Below are 20256 nucleotides of genomic sequence, written 5' to 3' on the forward strand. Positions count from 1 at the left end.
CTTTTATTTGAACAAAAGCAGCTTAAAATTACCATGACCTATGCAGGAAACTCCTGACAGACCTCGGGGCTCATCACACTGGAATATGAAAGGAAAAAAGGGCAGATGAAGTATGAAGCCATGATGTCTGTCAGAAAGACTGAACCATGCACCAGATTTATGAAACAATACAAATAGCTTCTTTAAAACAAAATTGGAAGGATATGTCAGAGTTTTCCTAGGCTTTGCAAGCATGCTTTTCTTCCATAGCCTTGCAGCACAATGCTGTCAGTTCCACAGCTTCAGGTACTGTGCAGGTGAATGTATGTGTGAGGAAAGGCTAGATGGCTGGCTAAGAGTATGTTCTCATAGACTTCATTTGTGCTACTGTTACTCATGGTTCTGCTATACAAGTTGTCCTGCTCACAGCAGAGGACTCCTGTGAGTATGTAAGCACAAAGGCTGAAGAATTGGATGCCTGACATTTTATAAAAATCTAAGGAGACAAGTCATTATTTGTACATTAGAACTACATCTCTGTTCTTCGGTCCCTTTGGTATCACTACTTGGCATGGAAATTCTGACCCTATTAATGCTGACTGAGTCTGAAGTTAATTTTTGGTAGCTTTTAAGAACCAGCTGGAGAACACTGGGGAGTATCTTTCACTTCTAGTCATATACCCTGGCTTTCTTTTTCAGGTCTTAAAGTTAAAAAAAATCCTGGGGCTCTCCTTGGCCTTATGTGACTTATGTATTAGAACATCTGTGTTCCTAATCTTATCTACTTTTCGTGGGAGATAAAAATGACCAAGTGGTACCTCTATCTGATAAATTGTGAAAAGCTTGGTTCCCATCCCAATTCCTCTTAAAGCTATCTTTTTCAATTTGCAATTTTGCAGTCTTGTCTGGAAAACAAAAAATGTGTCCTCATACTGTGTGCATTATTTCATCACAAATGTGATGCGATGTCTAGCTTATCGATGAGTCTTCGGGTGTTTTTATTGTGTAAGGCTTTGGGGCAAGGCTATCTGAATTTCTGAGTATTGTACTACAGATGTCCACATTAAAATGCAGATATTCTGGGCTGATCCAACAGATCTTTGCTGCTTCCCATTAGAATTTCTTTCAGGAAATAAATCACTATGTTACATGTTACAACAGGACCTTTCTTCCTGGAATATTATACTCACAATACAGGTTCATCCTTTCAGCTGCTCTCAAACCTCATCCATACTTACATCTCCTGTATTTTTTTTTTTTTTAAATTATTTTTTTACATTTACAGAAAAACAAGTTAGGTTAGTTCACATCTCGTGGTACACATGGCTATCAGGTTTCTTTATCTTCTCAGTTACCATTCTAGTTCCCTACTTTCTGGAGTGCTGCTTCTAAACTGTTATACATGGCCAGACTACTGTACATACAAGTCTTTCTTGAAGTATTAAAAAAATATTTTATCTGTTTAATAAAAGTGCAAAAATCTTACTACAGTAAGACTAGTCTCCAAGTATTATCGGCTGGCTTGTGTGAATCCTAGCAGCCTGAATAATACTTAAATTTATCATCTGATTGTATGAAGCTTACATATTAATAATTTATAATTTTTCTTGGATACACATGGAGCAACACCACTAAATGAGAATTTTTCTTGCTGAAAAGAAATAAGTAGAACACCACGATCTCAAAGGAGCAAAGAGTTCCTGGAGCCAGCTTGCTGGGAAGCAGCTGAGCAGTAGCCAAAATTAATTTGGTTTCTAGATCTTACTACTCTGAAATTCCCTACTACTCAAGATTGTTTTGGTGTTATTATTATCTTTTAACGCACCCATGACAACTGCAGATGACATTTTCAGAGATGATAAAAGAAAAACAATGCTCAAACCCCACTAATTTGGAATAAGAGTTAGGAGACTCCAGGTGAATTTTTTTCAGGAAACAAGCTTTTCTTTATGGAAACTGCATGAATTATTCATTTTCTAGCCAATAAAAAGTAGGGAAACCTTATATATTACAGTATAACTTTGTCAAAACAAGGTATATCGACTGTGGTTTCAGAATTCAGCTTCCCTTGAAATAATCTAAATTTAAGTTTTAAAGCAGAACAGAACCCTATAGTATAATCCAGTATCTCCTTTTTAATTTTAAGAAATGTTTTGAGGTGTTTTATTTTATTTTGTGGGATCAGCCAGAAACCTCCACAAAATAGTTATTCACACAGCTGAAGAAATGTGTCTTATAGACTCACTGTAATATTCCTGGCCAACAGTAGCTGCTTTTATTGGAAACAAAGCTACTGTGTAAGGAATATTGTTGATTTACCTTTTTTTTTTTTTGGCCTGGCTTTACAGAAGGAAGTGAAGAAGAAAGAGTCTGTGAATGTACAACAATCTCTGTTACATGGCTGTCAAAATCAGAAGAGCAGAGATTGGAAGCCTTTCCTTAGATAATGAACACATGGATGACCGCAAAAAACAGTATAATAATGTTATCTGCATTACAATGTGTAATACAACTTTTGGCAAAGAAGTAGTAGAATTTATGGGTCTGAAAGTATGTGACTTAGGATCAGGCAGCTTAAGACTTGATTGTCTATTTAAGTTCAGATTTTGGGTTCTGATCACTCTCAAACATGCAACTTGATTTTCTGGAGTGCAGAAGACTTGTAGCTGTCATTTAAACCATGCTTTATAAACTCAGGTTGATACTATAGTTGTTATAGCTAATAATTTACTTTGATACATCACTAGTATATGCTCCCTGTGCACTTGTTTGAGAACTTTAGAGAGTGAGGGAGAAGAATTTCCATAGAACTACTAAGAGAGTAACCATCTTAATATATACCAGTAGCAGGATATCTGTCAGGAGAAAACAGAGAGAATGAATTTTCAGTTGGAAACATCCCAATTGAAATGGTAAATCTGTGATCTATCAGTCTAGAAATTATAAAAATGAATAAGACTGTCAAGAAGAAAAAAACTAGGGAAGAAGGAAGGCATAATGAACAGAGTTTTAAAAAATTGACTTGAATGTAATTTTTTCTTCTTTGCATGATTTTAACCTGATTAAAGCAGCTCAAATAATTACTAGTAAGATTAAATAACCATACAGTTGAATAAGACAATAAATCACATATAAAGATAGATTTGAAAAAAGTTGACATCTCAAATTTCAAGGACACAAGTCTGTAACATTCTATTGTTTGCATTTGGTAATTGTACATTTCATCATTTTTATCTTGCAAAGATTTTTGTGAAAGAGATCTCTGTAACTGTTACCCAAACATTTTTAAAACTCAGATTAGTTTTCAACTCATATGGTTTATTAATTATTATGCCGTTGTCTAACTTAGTGCTCGAATAATGACTAGTAGCAGTAGATCTAGAAGTGACCATTTCTAACTTCCTCTTCTACTTTGTTCCTCTGAATTGGAATTATTCTAGAGGAATCATTTTTACCTGTCCTCTGGGAGACATACTTCCCTGGAAATCTAGAGGAGTTTGAGGCTGTGGCTACCTCTTGATCAGTTGTAAATACCAGCAAGTGAAATAGTGAATTGACTGTTCTTGAACTATTATTCATATTCTCTCTTCTGTGGTAAAAGACTTAGGTTTTCAGAATAAAACCTGACTGCCAGGAAACAGGAAGAAATAAAAGCAAAGAATCTTTTGAGAATTTTAATCCTTGCATTAAATGCATAGAATGAGGATAATATTCCCAAATCCAAGCCACAAAGAGACTTGAATTCTTCCAAAGGACCAATCCCATGGACAACTGACACACATATGGTATAAATTCCAGAATACTCCTCCTGTTTTCCAGTTCACATACCAACCTCCTAGCCAACTGGCAATGGAGAATAATTGTCAGATAATGCTTGTCTAAAAATTCAGTGCTCTGTCAGATGAAAGCAAGGCAGATTTCCTTAGTGTTGTGAATGGATATCTTGTTAGATCATGTTGGCCAACCCTAGTTTATTGCAACTTTTGATCTGGCAAAGTTAATTGCAGACTCCTTTCTTTACCAACTCCCTCAACAAAAATGACTCGACTGACTGCACCTTTCTTCCGCTTGGGTTACACAGGTCTCCAACCACCCTCCAGGTGAAGTACAGTTGGATGATATTATAATTTAAAGTTGGATTTGACCCCAGCAGCTTTAATGATTTGACACTGATAGACCTAAATCTCACAACTAGTCATTTTGGTGGAAAATATCATAAAGTGGAATATGGAAAAAAAAAAAAAAAAAGAAGAAGGTTAGAGCTTGATCCACAGTCCCAGATTTATTCTGGGCTGAGCCAGATAGGCTACTATGACTAGTTCATGCCAAGTATAATTTTATATAATTTGTCATAAAGTGCTTCCATCAGAAAATGGTGTAGTAAACTCCATATAACCAGGTATTTCAGAAGATTCGGCTTTGTGGCAAATCTATGATAATATTTATTTATTTTGTGGAGAAGTCTGATTTCACAATTCACACTGAAATGTGGGTAAAATTATTTCTGTAAAGTACATTATTACTCGCTCAAAACTGAGGTCTTTGGTGAGTGTGTTGAGAAGCCAGGTCAGAATGGGAAAATGTGCAAAAGAGTGTCCTACTGCTGCAGAAGACAAATTTGTTCAGACAGAAAAGACTGGCCAACTAAGCCGTTAAAATTTTTGCACTCCTCTAACTGCCTGGGGAAGGTTTGCTGTTGCTTTGTGGCTTTAAGTGTTGTAGGACAGTGGTCTAAATCAAGGGCATCATAAAGTTTTTACTAAGCACCTTTTAATGAGACATTGTTAAAACTGAAGCACTTGTTTTGTTGCTGTATTTGTACTTTATTGGATCCTATACTATTAAAAGTAACAAACTGACAGTTGCTTGTTCAGAGGAAGAAACAGTTAATTTTCTTATTTGTTTCTTTTCACGATTGTTTTTTCTTTGGCTTCTCTGTTCAGTGAGTTGGCCTAAGATCAAGAAATGTTATGTGGAAGATATTGTTCAAACTGGGCCTTTCAGAAGAATGGCTTAAGGAGGAACTACAGTCCTGAGTTATGACTTACACACTGAACATCATATTTACAAACCAAAGGAGAGATTCACTGTTGCCACCAGTTGATTGCAATCTCCATTTACTTTCTTTCTTCTCTGAGACACTTTCAAATTAGTCAAAATCGGTATCCCTTGTTTATCTTTCTCTTTACACTGTTCTTCTCCATGTTAAACTTCCATGAGGAACTGATATTGGCTTCCAGAGATGTTACTTTTCCGGTTTTTATTTATTTTTTTTGTTTCCTTTTAAGTATTGCTAAGGTGGGGCAGGGAGACTTCCATACTTTTGGAAGTTGTGATTCAGTTGTGCAATTTGAAAAAAGAAATTGACCAACTGATTTGGACAGGAAAACAATGAGAAATTATTGAGACACTGCAGGTAGTTTAATTAAAAATAGGATTTTTATGAGCAGCGTTAATGTGTGCTACCTCAGCTAACCTGACAATAAAGGTTTTGCAAGCTACATTGACATCTGGCACAGAATCACATGTAGGAATTATGCAGACGCAATAAAAGGCACTTAATTAGCATTGCAAATAGTATTCCAACATTTATGAGATGTCTGCAAATTTGCATACAGATACGTAATTACATAATTTGCAGCTGTTGTGTTTGTTCCATAAGACCTTGCCACTTTATTAGTAGAATATGTAAATTAAGCATTAATCCCTTTTATCATCTGCTTTCTTAGCAGCCCATAAATATGTGGCAATTCATGGGAACTTGCTATAGCTCTTTCATGTGGACTTTGTCATTATGCCTCAAAATGGTGTGGAAACAAAACTGTATCCCCTGGCTTACTTAGTTCTGATGGTCTTTGAAGAGGTTTGTAAGTGCATCTCATTTATTATCATTTATTTTATCCCCCATTCATCTCTTAAACAGTTTCCACGATCATTCTGCAAATCTCTTTTGATTTATTCTCAACTGGTTTTAAAGATATTTAGGTTAATATTTGTTCTCATGATTACCTTTCTGATAAGAGTAGTTATTTTGTATAACAAGTAAACAGAGAAGGCTGGGAGGGAAGGATATCTGACAAAACAAGAGCGCTATATAGGTAGCCTATTAAATTCAAGGTGAAGCTGGGCAACTCAAATGCCTAAAAAGCAAAACTGGACCGAATGATTAACTAGAAAAAATATTGCTCAGTATAACTTATAAATCCTCAGTGTATAAGATTTCTTTGCCAGGATAAGCTTGGACAATTTTCACTAATGTACCAACAGACAAAAACATGAAAAATGTTTATCCAAACCAGCTTGCTCAAAATATATTTGAATGTTGACTTTTATTGTGCTGGCTATCTTAATACTTTTGTAGCACTTTTATTGTATTTGGCTCAGAGGAGGTTTGCAGTGATATAGTCAATAAAGAAAAGATAGTTCTGGCTACAAATTTTGAACATACTGTTAAGCCAACTGAAGTAAGGAATAAGGAATAGCAATGAAGTTTTTGTGTGTTTTGTTGCTTTTTTTTTTTTTTTTTTTTTTTAAGAAAAAACATGTATCTCCTTGGGTGTTTTGAAAGGGCTTTCACTATAATAATGTCATTGTCCCTTCCACTTAATGGAAAGTTCCCCTTATGCTTGAGTCCTTTAAAGAAAATGCTTCGAACAACAAGGGAGTTCAGATCAGAAGGGAAGAAAAGCATCTTAGAAATGGAAGTTGACTGGATTGTGGACTGCCAGTTCCTTTAATGCTCTTCCAGTAGATGAAAATGGTTTACAGTAATGTAGCCTAAAGTATATTTTTGTTTATTGACTATGTAATGCTTTCTCACTATTTTTTCTTGTAATCTAAATGATGTGCTAAATGATAATCTGTTTATAGAATAAGCATAATTAACATTTAATATCTTTAAGAGTTTTGTTGTTCTTTTGTCTGAGTATGATAATGGGAATTACAAATGAAATTTTTCTGCCTGGAATGACTGATCTGCCTTAGAGGCATTGCCAGCAATAGTTTTTATGGAGGGAAGGAAGTTGTAGTAACTGAAAGAATAAGATAATAAATGCACAAGGCAAAGAAAGGAGCAACAGACATTTCCTTTAAACTGAGTGGGTGAGCACAAGGCTCAATGTTGTTCTCTCTCCTGACTGCTCCAGCAGAATGTTGCTGCTGTTAGTAGCTCTGTTGAAAACAGAAAAAATGAAAACAAGATCTTGCTTCATATTGCTGTAGCTAGATCTGGTTTCCTACAGCTGATCTTTACTTTTTAGACGGGAGTTCATTAAACAGAGAATGAGCTGGCGTCAGCACTGCAGATGGTTCTCTGCTTTTTCTGCACCTCTCCCTGCAGAATGAGAAGTTGTGGGGGACTCAGATTCAGAGATAAAAGTCCCCATGACTCAAGCCTAATGCAGCCTAAATAGTATAGGATAGCTACTGGCTGGGTGTAGATGGAGAAAGTGTCTTAGCTCTGTGCCTATTTTGCTTTGAACACAAGCTGCTAAGGCTGTGTCGTGTCCCACTGGGCCCCAGAGTTACCTGTTACGTCTTCAGTAACTTATGCGTTTCCAGATGAAGCTGAAACTTTGTCACTGCCACTTCTGTTCTGCTCCATCCATTGCCCCTCTTCACCTGGGCAGAGTTCTGTTGGCTTTTGTGTGAATTCTGTGTGCTGGGTCTTGAATAATCTGTGAAACATTTTTTGCCAAAAGGAATGTAGGGAACAATGCTCTGTCACAGAGAGTTGTTGTACAGAAGTGATGGAGTTTGGGAATGCTGCAGGCTCCCCAGGTGGGGGCTGCGTTCTTGTTTGCCTGCTGTGCAAGGCTGAGGACACAGGCCTCGGTCATGGACCAAGGGCTCCACCCTGCTGCCTTGGCACAAAAAAAAGGCCAGAAACATTCTTCATGGATTTGTGTGGCTGTGAGTCTTTCCAGTTTTTCATGTGAGGTATGAATCTTCCAGCACAGGATGGATGACAATTAAGGTTATTTTTTCATCTTCTAATGGTGCTTCTGCTTTTGTTTTCTAGTTCTTGTAGCTGCAGCTACTAATAGGTACACTGACAGAGAACATTCCCTTGAACTAAAGGTCCATAGCATTTTTTTGTCCCAATTAAGCTGTGCATTTCTGAAACGTACAACAGAGCTCTTTCTTTTCAAAAGGTAGGGGAGTTCCTTATGGTTTGATTTGGTTTCTGAACTTTTTTTACAGCTTGAAAAGGATTCTTCTGAAGATTATAACTGATTTTTGTCAGTGCCATCCCACGTCCCAAATCTAGGACAACCAATTAGAAACACATGTCTTTTGTCAGCTGAATAAATCTGGCCCAACGGAGTGGAAACCTGGAAACTCAGACTTTTGCAGGCAGCAGGCTGCCTGGAGGAATCGGCAATATGATGTCTTCTGCAATGCTGAGGCCAGGCAGGAGTTGGCTCACAACCTGTGACCATATGCCTACATTTTCTAGGGCTTATTTAGAAATTTGACCACTTGACAGAGGCCTATCCTGTTCTAGCCATGTTTTTTTTTTTTTTTTTTTTCCCGTGGACATTAGTTTGCTATTAATAGTAATGGAAATACTATCTACAAAGTCACTTTTTATTGAGCTGTTGAAAAGAAACTGTAGTTACATATGTTTCTGCAGCAGCTGGCACAGTTCTGGTCTTGTCTGTCATCTCTAGATATTCTTGTTATATGAAACACTGAACTCACTTTATGCAAGCCAAAGAAATAATTTCCTTCCTTTCAGTCAGGAATAGATGGTAGAGAAACTCCACTATCAATTTAATTCATCAGCTTCTCTGGCTGTATTTCAGATTTAATAGTTTTCAAATATATTTCTAATTTGCTGCTAAGAAAATTAAAATAAAATCGACAAACGCCTTGCCAAAGGTAGCATTCAATACAAACTAATCTGCACCCCAGGAAGGGAATCAATTTTTTCTTGTCCATAACTGCACATAATTAGTGTGTCTGCAACAAGCATGTAATTTTTATTATCTGTGAAGAGTTTGGCAGGGGGAATACATCATTACCTGCACATCTAATAATGTGCAGTGCTACAATTCATTTTCTGAGATGCCATGTGTACTGAAGAAAAACATTGACTTTATCTCTCTCTTTTTTTTTTTTTTTAATAGGCATAGCAGAAGCCTATCAGTCTGAAGCAGATAAAAAATAAGGATAGACAATATGTTGGAAAGACATTTATATAAACAGTGAACAGTAGAGAAAAACAAAATCCAGTCCCAAGCTCCAGTGAATAGCTACCTGTTTCAAAGACTCTGGTAATGTTAGGTAACAAAACAATTATGTTCTGGTCACCATCCAGCAACCTTTACAACAAATCTGTAATGCTTTTACGTGCATGGTTTAAAAATAGCACAAAAAATGGCAGAAGACAGAGACATGAGTAAACATACCATTGCTCTTCACTGTTGGCCTTTGGTCCAACATCATACAATCTCTTAAATGTGCAACTTTACTATGAAATGGGTTTAGTTATCTTTCTAAACTATGGACATAATTGTGGATAGAATAATTTAGAAGAAGTATCTACGGACATTGACCAGCATGGAGAACTGCTCAGATTAACGTAGTTATTTGAAAAAAGGAGCTTTTGAGAAGAAGGAAGATATCAGTTTGAACAGTATGCTGGAAAAGGGTGTGTGAAGACGATGAAAATGAAGAGGATGAAGAGGATGTGTTCTGAGAGTAACTAGGAGAAGAACTAGCCTTGTCATTAGAGAGGCTCTCTCTCTGTTGGCCACGATTCATCAAAACACTTTGCTTCGAGGGACCAGCAAGCAAGACCTGCCTGACGTTTCAGATGCACTTTTTGGGACCAGATTTGTTTTTCTTGCACAGTGAAGCCTCGGGTCTTTTCCCAAAAGCCCACCCAGGTCATGAGGAACCCGTACATGTAAACTGTTTCTCATTTGTGAAAAAGCATCTGTACAAGCTGGATGGTGGGTGTGCCAGGAAGCACACCATGAATACGACTATTCCTGTATTCCCTCGAATGTAGCAGAAATCCACACTGTGAATTGGAGCTACATATGTAATTTAAGCAGGAAAATGCAATTCAAATTGTTACATTCCTTCTATCTGAAGGTACTGCCGGTACTGCTGTTAGTTGATTTTAAGTGTTTCTTCCTCACAATTGCTCTGAATATGAAAAAGAGGAGAGCAAAGAAAATGTCGCAAAATAAAACTTGTCAATGGGACATTCCGTGAAACGGAAGTTCTGTAAATCAATACTGGAGATCAAAAGCTAAAAACTCTCAGCTGTTAAATATCCTGTATTAAACTTCAGAGCTAAAAACCCGTTCTTCATGTGAGAAAGTTTAGTGGGTCCAACTGCAGCTTCATGAGACCAGTGGTGGAAGCAGATCTTCCTTGCTGAAGGAAATGTGGATTTCTCCTGTATAGCATGACTGTTCTGCAGAATCTAAGGTAATGTTTTTTGGAGGAACAAATATTTTATTCCTTTGGGTTGCTAAGGCTGTTTTTAGAATATAACCCAAATTCTACAGTTATCTTACAATGAATGCGATAAAAAAGTGGGACTGAATGGATGTTTTTTCATTGTTTATGGGAGTCCCAGAAAAAATCAATCAAGAAGTTCATCTGGGCTGGTTAGGTGAATTGGTTACTTCCTCTAATGATCTACAGTGGGAATAGCTTGTGACTTTCCAGATGTGTACATGGTCCCATACTCTCTTTGCACTTCAGAGAATGTTGGTATTCCTCTGTATATGATATATATGATAGTGACTGTTAATGTATGTTGGATGTGTAGAGTGTAACCTTTTTTCATTTTGGGTAGTTTCTGTAAAATCTGATCATGTAGCAAAAAAGAGCATATACAATAATACTGTAAGACAGATATCCCCTTCAGCAACTTACACTGAAAGCATTATGCAAAATTTGAGATAGATGAACCATTTCTTCACGAAAATACCTTTTATGCTTGTAAGAAAATATTACCTGGTTGTCCAAAATCCTCTATTGATTTCTGCTGCATGTGTACATTTTTCTTCCCCTATTAGAGCTTTCATTCTTTCTTTATATTATTATTATTTTTTTTTTTTTATTATGGGTATCACTTGGGACTAATAATACGAAGTAATTTTTTTTCTGGAGTTTTTGAGAATATCAGTTCAGATGCCTAACCAACTGTCCTGGTTTTGCTGAAAAACAAGTTTCTCTTTTACTGAATTTGCCTGTCAGCTCAAGCCTTCATATTAACTGCATTTCCCTGGAGAACCAGATACATCTTTTGGTAAACATAGCAATGGAATGCGAAGTTATTGATAAGGATGGATGGAGATCTCGCGAGAGGGGCAACCAGAAACCGGTGACCAAGAAACTGACCAACTGTGTATAACATTCCATTCATGTGAATACTTCATATAAAAGTGGGAGATCACGAGGATCTTGTCCCTTTCTCTTTGCCCTTCTTCATCCCTTCCGCTTATGGCCGACATTAGGAGAGGACCTTGCTAGTTGTCCCTGCGAACTGAGGCCTAGTGACAGACTGAATCCAGCTCCTGTTGGCTGCAGAGTCCAATCCAGGACTTCGGGTGCCGGCTCTGCAGTTGCTGAGACTTTCAAGATTGGTTTTGTATATTTTGTATTGTTTCCTCTATTCTTATTAGTAGTATTAGTAAAACATTTTTAATTTTTCCAACTCTCTTCTCTCTGTCCTTCCTTCCCTCCTGATCACCTGTCCTTAGTGAGGGGGAAGTGGCGGGGAGAGGAGGTTAACAATACATCTGCCAGGGTTTGATTGTCACCCCACAATCTAAACCCTCGACAGCAACCTGATTTTTACAGACTGAATATTTTACATTGCGAATTAAAAAAATATAGGACTCAAAAAAGTGAGTTGCTATGTAAAATTATTGCCTTAATTCCTGTTTCTCTTTGCTTTCAAATGCTGCTTTTCCTTTTAATTGACTACAAATGTTTCCCAAGTTTTCTCAGGAACTGAAATCATGCTTAGGAAGTAAAGGGATAAAGAATATCTATCTGTCTGTCTGTCTGTCTGTCTATCTATCTATCTATCTATCTATCTATCCATCCATTTATCCATCTACATTTAATTTGCTTAGCTAGTGTAGTAACACATGAAGATTCGAAAATTTAACATCTCTAACTGAAGATAAACACTAAATATTGAAGCTTTACCAAGGAAAGTTCCGTAACATTGGGAATGCTAAAAGCTTATCTATAACTGTTTTGGTGGGTTTTTTTTCCATAATTAATGGTCATTTATGTGTAAATAGATAGCAGATACATTTTGATGGCTCTGGAAGATACATTTTAATATGAACGCTCAGTTTCATTACCTGAAAGGGAGCAGTTATTTTGAGGGTTTGGAGCACACACAGTGCTTGAAATGAACTGTGTTATTTTAGAAACAGTAACTACTGGTAAAACTTCTCAGTCAAAACTGAAATTCAGGGAACTATTTAGTCAGATAAATACCAATAAACTCTGAAATTACAGCCCATTCCTCGGAGATTCTGTGCACCAACAGTTAACCTTAAGCGATTCAATCATGACTAATTACATATTACCGCTCCTGATCTTTAACATTTAAATCAACCTTTAGTTATGCTGTTTATACATAATTTGTCTCTGTTTATGGTTTTATGTGATAATTGTGCCAATCTTCATTTTGTTAAAATTGACAGGGAGATAGCGGAGGCTTTGCTGCATCATTGTTATTTTTTAGATAAATTGATACAGAAATTAACTGCAGACTCGAATGTTGAGAATTGCTGAGAGCTTGACCTCAAGGCTGTTCAGGCACAGTCTGTTTGAAGGTCCTCTACCAATGCAAAGACTTACATTGATCTTCTGATGTCATTAAATGGCCTGCTTTAATGATAAGGCCTGTTTAAAAATCTCCTCTCTATTTCTTTGCTCCACCCTCTCCAGCCTCCAGCCTTTGCTCTCCAGCCTCTATTTTCAGCTGCCTCTGAGTAATTAACTGTCTTTTGTTGAGCTGCTGCTGTGAAGAAAGGGGAAACCAAACATCTTTGCATTCCAAACACGAGCAGTTGAGTTGGACAACTTGGAGCATTGTGAAATGCTGACGTGTATGACATAGCTGTGACCAACAGTAGGGCAATGGGACATTGTTCAGCTGTATCAGCCTTATACTGCATTTGAGCTCATGATACATGACAAGGGGCACAGTTTGTTAGTGTGGATGGTATTAACTCAGTGCTATTGTGACTGCTCTTTCTGGGACCTGGGAAAATATTGCAGTGTGCTTCCCTGCCCTCTGAGACATGCCAGTCTCTTTGAAGCCAGCTCTGGGATCAATGGATCATCTTCACTGTGTAGAGCAGGTATGCCCTAAAGCTACCAAATCTGTGGAGTCCTCATACAGTACACGGGAAGAACTGGGTACCACAGAGTGACACCAATAACAGCCACTAACAGAGAGAGCTTTTTCCAAAAACTTCTAACTCAGGGTGTGTTATTCATCTGATTCTCTGACTAATTAATCAGAGCTGGACACCTTCTTGCATGTGGGAACCCTCAGACAGGGTTGTCCCTCTTGGAGTTAACCTTCTAAAGCATGTCTGCTTTTTTTCAGTAGTCCATGGTGCAGAGACCCAAGCTTTCTTGTTCTTCCTAGTGAGCAGTTCTTTTAGTTCATCATTCATTTCTCTAGCTTCTGGCTGTGCTTTGTGCAGGTGGTATCCTTTGCTTCCTAAACAGTGTCACAATTCCACACATCTTTTGGTGAGGCTGATAGATATCAAGTCCTGCATGTGTTTGGAACATGCTGACAAGGTCAGACTTTTTGATGAAATATCTGTTCCCAGCCTGGTTAAACATCGTAGAGGGGCTTTTAGACTGTTGGCTTGTGCTGCGTCTCTGCATAGCCTTTTAGGGGTGGAAGGGATGCTTTAAAAACACCAGACAGTAAAAATAGAGTGGTTTAAAAATCTGGGGATATAATGCTGGCAGGAGACACCTGAACTGCAATTTTCTGTTTGACTTCAAGTGCATTTACATTTATGAGTGCAAAATTGGCTCTTACTAATTCTGGATGGAAAAGTGCTGAATTGCCTGGTGTGTTGGCTCAACTCCTGTCAGCATGCAAAGCTCGTAACGCAGGTAACTGCTGCTTGAGCTACTTCTGTGCTGTGCTCTCCCCTTCTTCATGAACTTGTGTCTTGGATCTCTGCTAGGTTAGGGCTCGCAGTGCTGCACTCCATTTCGTGATGTAGATGTGCTGCCAGGATTGCCTGTCTGCCTAAATCCAGTCCAGGGTGTCTCTTTGAAACATTGAGTCCACATCTAGAGCCAAAGTCTTTTTACTGCTCCGAAAATAGACCCCTTTTAGCATTAACTGAATGTTAACTATAGTCTGGATGAATGGCTCCCAGCTGTGAATGTATTGAATGCAAGATGAACCCTAAAGTAGTTTGCTGCAAGTTTCAGGCAGAACCTAAGTTTAGTTGAAGGAAAAAAAAAAAAAAGCAAACAAATAAAAAATGTTTTAGTTTTCTGACTGCAATGATAACCTCCCACTAGGGGCCAAAGCCATGCTCCTTAACCTGTGTTTATATACTTGAGTCAGTTGTCTTGATTTTCAAATATCTTCTAAAAACATCAGCTGTAATAGGAATGGGTGGGTACTGAGCATTTCCAGATACACTCTGCAATATAGATTTCTGATGATAGGTCAGATATTCCTTAAGAAAAAATGGCCTCTATTTTTGCCACTTTTTGGCTGCAAAATTACAAAGGACTTATACTATTTGAACGACACAAGTGCAGGCATAAAGTAAGACCAGATGATTATTTGGGGCAGGAACACAAAATGCTTTCTACTTGGGAGTACCTCAACCTTCTGAGGTTGTTCTGAAAACAATTTGTTTTGGCTCCATGAGCTGTTTAAGCCCAGTGGCTCTCATTTTTGAGTTAGCAATAGATAGGAAATTATTTCATTCTGGAAAAAAGACACTGGATCCTGCAAGAGATGTATTTTGAGGGGTTAAAATAACTTCTGAAAAGAAGTAGTTTGTGCTTGTGCAGCTCTTTCAGCAACTACTTTTGTGTGAATGGAGCGTAGGCCAGGTTTGTTTTGCTTTCAGTATGCTTGGCAAAGCCCTTTGTGCTGAAGAAACACAGGAAGCAAACTGTGGTTCTCAGTTTCACAAGAAACTTCTGGAGCTTTGTGTTGGCCTTTCAAATAATTGCAAAACTGCAGCAGGGTGGCCAAAATTTATTCTTCAACATTTTACAGTTATTAATGCTAGATTATACATACATATTTGGGGAAATATTATGCACTTGGCTGCTGAAGTAGCCTGTTTGTTTTTAGAGATAAGTACTAAATGCCACGTTATGCTGGTTCTTGAATTTTTTCTTGTGCATGCCTTATTGAGAAAAGAAATAGTTTATAAAATTTAGACTTTGAACTACATTTTTTCTTTAAAAAAAGAGAAATGGATGCATTATACATAAATGTGAAAAGATGTTCAACACATTGTAAACAGTTTGCATTAAACTTCATCACAGTTAGTGTGTATCAGTTTGCTAGGGTGTAAAGTGATGGAAAAATCATTTTTGTTTGAACTGAATTTAGTTCACTTATGAAATTCCTCTTGGGGTAAGCAAGTGAGAGCCTAGAAACTTATGTTTGCAGAGGAAGTCGGAATCTGTTAGAAATTACCTCTAGACAAGGTGTATGAGCTGTGTAATGAAACGCTTTCAATACCACAGAACATTTGTTTTTAATATAAAAGTAGTTGGACATGGGGATTGTCTCCCTAAAGTAGTTCCTGGACAGGTGATTTCCTGCCAGTAAAACTGTTCTCTAAATTGTTATTGAATTGGTTTCCAATTTCTGAACACTAGTTATTTGGAGGTGCAAAAATAAACTCTGACATTTCCATTTTTAACATTTACCTTAAAGTTTATTTTGTAAAAAGAAATTAGCAACTTGTGTATGGACATCTATAAAAAGTCTAGAATCCCAGTATTGTGTCCCTGGAAGTGGTGAGTCACGGATGCTTAGGCGAAAAAGATGAGGAGGAAGACAAGTATGGCTTGGCTCTTCCTCTGACCCAACAATTTCTGGCAAGCAGAGAGAGATGACAGCCACACTATTCTTTTAAATAGCCACTAGTAGGCATAATATTCGTGAAGTTGTCCTACCTTTTTTAAAATACATGTCAATATTCATCTGGCATAAACTTCTGTGGCAGTGAGGTTCACTATGAAGTGTGGGTGTTGGATGATAAAAACATATTTCCATTTATATTTTGTTCTTGAGTACTCTGTCGTTTATGCTGAAGATTAACAAGTTTTTCCCTGTTCACTTTCTCTGTGTTATTCATGGACTTGTAGACTTCATTCATATCAACTCTTCATTCATTTCCTGCCTAATAGATACAAGAGCATTAATCAGAATGGGAAAAGAAAATTTGAAGACTCAGAGCATTCACTTTAATGTTGTGTATTGAGAAAAAACCCACAACTATAGAATTTTGTGGCCAGTAGTATTACGAAAAACCCCACAATTGCCACTAAAATCTATCCATGTTGTGTCTAGTGAAGAAAATGTCTCTTCCAACATGAAATATGACTACATTATGCCATAATTTTCTTCATAATTTAATCACCTAGAAATGGCTTGAGAGACTAGTAAATACAAAATTGAAAAATTGTCTTCCTTAATATGAGATGAATTTTATCAGTGTTGAGGCTGCCTGTTTAGAGTGAAGAGACTTAAAATCTCCAGTACTTAGGCAGCCTACTAGATTTCATTAGAGAAAAATCCTAGTATTTACTAGATCTAGACTAATAAATCTTTTTGCTACCACTTCTCTGAGCCTAATTAGTGTTTTGATTGTGGATGGTAGAGTGTCGATCATCCTGACACAGTAATACTACTCTTAATTATTTTTCCCTGCTTTCTTTTGGAAATGCCTCTCTTACGCATTCCACATTTGTCTGTTGTCATATCCAAGTAGCACTGCTGTCTCATAGTCCTCCAGTGATCACATAATATACTCGAGTCTTTTTCCTTCTTACATGGTATCAAATATAAGGTGTACTAGTTTCTAATGAATAATAGTTCTTATTAGCCCTGACCTGTATAACCTGATGTGTTTTCCTGTTACACTTAATCCCATATTTACAACTCCAGTGCTCAGTATACCTCAGTTCTTCCTTTATGCCATTCCGATATCTTTTTGCATCGACAAAATTTTCCTAACATCTTGTCATTGAATTTAGTTGGCACATTTCTCTCTTATCCCTTTTTGTACCGAGTTCATTAGTAGAAAAATGAAAGCAGGAGCAATACTCTGATAATTCTATTGGCAATCTTCTAGCCCTGTATATGTTTTTTCACCATTATTTCTTCCCTCAATTTTATTAATTTCTGTTACCCTGTCTTCCTTAGTTATTGTATTAATCACTGTTTTCCTGCTAAATTAATAATTATCTAATCTAATTAATAATATCATCTCTCTGGACTTGGCAGGTATTTTATTTCCTGCTTAATTATGAATTAATTGACCTACACAATCTGTGATGGGATATGAGTTAACTTATCATGGGAAGTCAACTTATCAAACTAAGCTTTCAGATGAGGATAGTGTGATCCAATTCCAATAGATACTTGCTACCTTCTGTTCATCTGGCATAATTGAAGGCATCTCCTTCAGATAACTTCAATACTCGGTTTCCAGGTTATGGACAAGCAAGGGTCAATGGAGAGGTGAAAAGACTCATCAAAACTGAAGAGACATAAAACTGAATTCCCTTGTTTTGTGTATTATTTAGGAACTGCAAACATGACTTTTCCCTCATGGACATTTATAGACCTATTTTTTTGGTCTTACAGAATAGAGTGCATTCAAATAGAAACCTCCATATATTTTACTCAGCAAGGTGATACAGCCGGCATGTTTTTCTCCACTATAATTTCTTTGATTTTAAGACGTATCTGCCTAAGTAGCTGTGAAGTGTGCAAGTCTTGAAAGCATCGAAGGTATAGGATATTTTCTCACTAACCTTTTAATAAGGATGGTGTTCCTTCCATCTGGCCTCCTTTGGCTTCTGTACTGTCATTATCCTCACATAAAATAATTGATTTGAGCTATACTGATCCCTCCTCATACATGAAAAAACTTCCTGGCTACTGTAAATCTTTGTCACCAAGGCTAATTCCCTTTTGAGTATGAAGCTTGTTTCGATTAAAGCACTGAACAATTAAACCCACTTACAATTATTCATTCTTTTGGCTTCTATATTCCAATCTATGAGGCAGCTTTGGAAGGCTGTGACTATTTTGATAGCCTGTCATTATACTGTTTTGATCCCTCATATACTTCAGTGCTTAACCTGATTATTATTTATGTCAAAACCATTAAATGAACAGCTTTGCATTCATGCTTTCGGGACAGCCTTTGCAGTCTGACAGCTCAGTCAGTGTTCATGACTTCCCTCTCCAGAACACGTACTCATGTGCTTATTGAAGGGAAATTCTTAGTAAGTTAGCCAAGAAACTAAATATAATGATAATGGCATAATTTCTTCTGAGGTAAGATTTCTGAATATGTAGGTTTAATACTTTAAGGCGTTGGACCCCTTGACTCCATAACTTAAGACATATTTAAGACTCAGCTCTCCAAAGAAGAGTCCAGCACCTTGCAGAACTGGAACACCAGCGAACATTGTTTGTTTTGCTGCCTTGGACAATTTATTCCTTAACTTTTGTTTTCTTTATTGTCTTCTTGTCTGGATTACCCATGTTGCACTCTCAATTCCCTTTTAATTCTAGGTGCAAGTTTGTGTATCTCAGAATACGTCTCCAGTAAACACATCTACTGACATAGCCGTGTAAACTAAGAGTTAAATTGCATAATCTCTGAGGCCTACTAGAACTGCAAGTGCAAATGTTGTTATAACAGAAGTGAGCTAATTTCACAGATATGTGGGGCTTGTGTTGTGATACAAACATAGCTTTCTTGTCACAGCTGCAGTCATGCTATGTGTGCTCTCCTGGTATACAGTATTGTTATAACTCCTCACCTATAAAATGTAGTGCAGTGATTGCTGTGGTGGTTCTGCCCAAATCACATAGGCAGTCTCCACGGTCTGTCAGTAAGTACTCCTTCAGTCAAAACAAAAGGACCAGAGAGTTGTACAAACCTGGTCCTGTGAAAAACACCATTCTTTTGGAGTGTGGAGACTCAGCAAAATTTTTCTTCATTTCCTAGCAGGAATGCTAAGTAGAACCTATAAAACTGTTGATACTGGAGTAAGAGACTAACCAGGTGTTACTTGTTCTCCCATCAAGGCTAAAGGAGACGCTTATGCCTCACGTTCCTGTGTTGGAGGATGGATGTACCAAAATGATTAACCAGCAGGGGCTGTGTCCAGCATGTTATTTAGTATCAGAAGACATGGGCATGTAATATTCTAAAAACACGATATGGTTGTGGTTTTGCAAAGGTCCCTGTTCAGTGCTAAGCTTCATCACACCTTGATGATGAGCATCTATTAAATAGAAATCTCTGGTAAATGAATAGTAATGTGAATAAAAATCTTTTTGCAAAGTGAGGGTATATAGCTCAGCTACTGAGGAACTTAGACCTTTCTGAGTCTTCAGGCAGTTCTTTTTGTCAGTACAGTAGTGGGCTGGGCAAGCTCTTTTCTTATCTCAGTTTATTTTCCCTTAATGCTCACTAGAGAGCCAAGCTCATCTAAGCACAAGACACTGTCTTGAAATGGATGGTAGAGGTTTTTAGCAGATGATCCTGTTACATGTAATGAATGGTGATCCCCTACCAACAAGGTGTCTCACTCTTCTTAGCCACCTGAGCACCTGCTGTGTGGGTGTTTCACAACCAAACCCTTCCTGAGTAATTCAGTATCTCAGTGCATTTTCTTATTTTCCTTGTGCTTATTGAGATTCTGTGGATAACATTAGGCAATAATATTTAGTTGTTCCTTCTTCTGTCTCCATTTCTAGTGCACTCCATTCTGACCTCTCAGAATGAGCAGCGTAATGTCATGCATTCCCTAACAACATCTCACCATCCCTGTTTCTGCTACCAGCACACCCAGTTTGCCTGAAAATTACCTGCCATGTGGAGCTTGAAACATTAGTGGCTGAGGTTGAATTATTTGTTAAGGATTATACTGTTGAAAGTTGCTGCCAAACACATTATTTGATTCCAGTTGCATACTGTGTTTTCATTGACACCTCATTAAGGTAATATGAAGGAACATAGTTGA

General features: G+C 37.4%; 1 long non-coding RNA gene across 1 annotated transcript in view; it reads left to right on the plus strand.

Moving 5' to 3' along the window:
- The window catches only part of LOC139827911 (uncharacterized), a 47849-nt gene extending 36416 nt beyond the window's left edge, over positions 1–11433 (plus strand). The window contains exon 4 of the long non-coding RNA XR_011739042.1: positions 9111–11433. This is a non-coding gene — a long non-coding RNA (uncharacterized lncRNA). The remainder of the gene's footprint in view (positions 1–9110) is intronic.
- The last annotated feature ends 8823 nt before the right edge of the window (positions 11434–20256 follow it).

Source organism: Patagioenas fasciata, chromosome 4, assembly GCF_037038585.1.
Source record: "Patagioenas fasciata isolate bPatFas1 chromosome 4, bPatFas1.hap1, whole genome shotgun sequence".
Classification (NCBI taxonomy): domain Eukaryota; kingdom Metazoa; phylum Chordata; class Aves; order Columbiformes; family Columbidae; genus Patagioenas; species Patagioenas fasciata.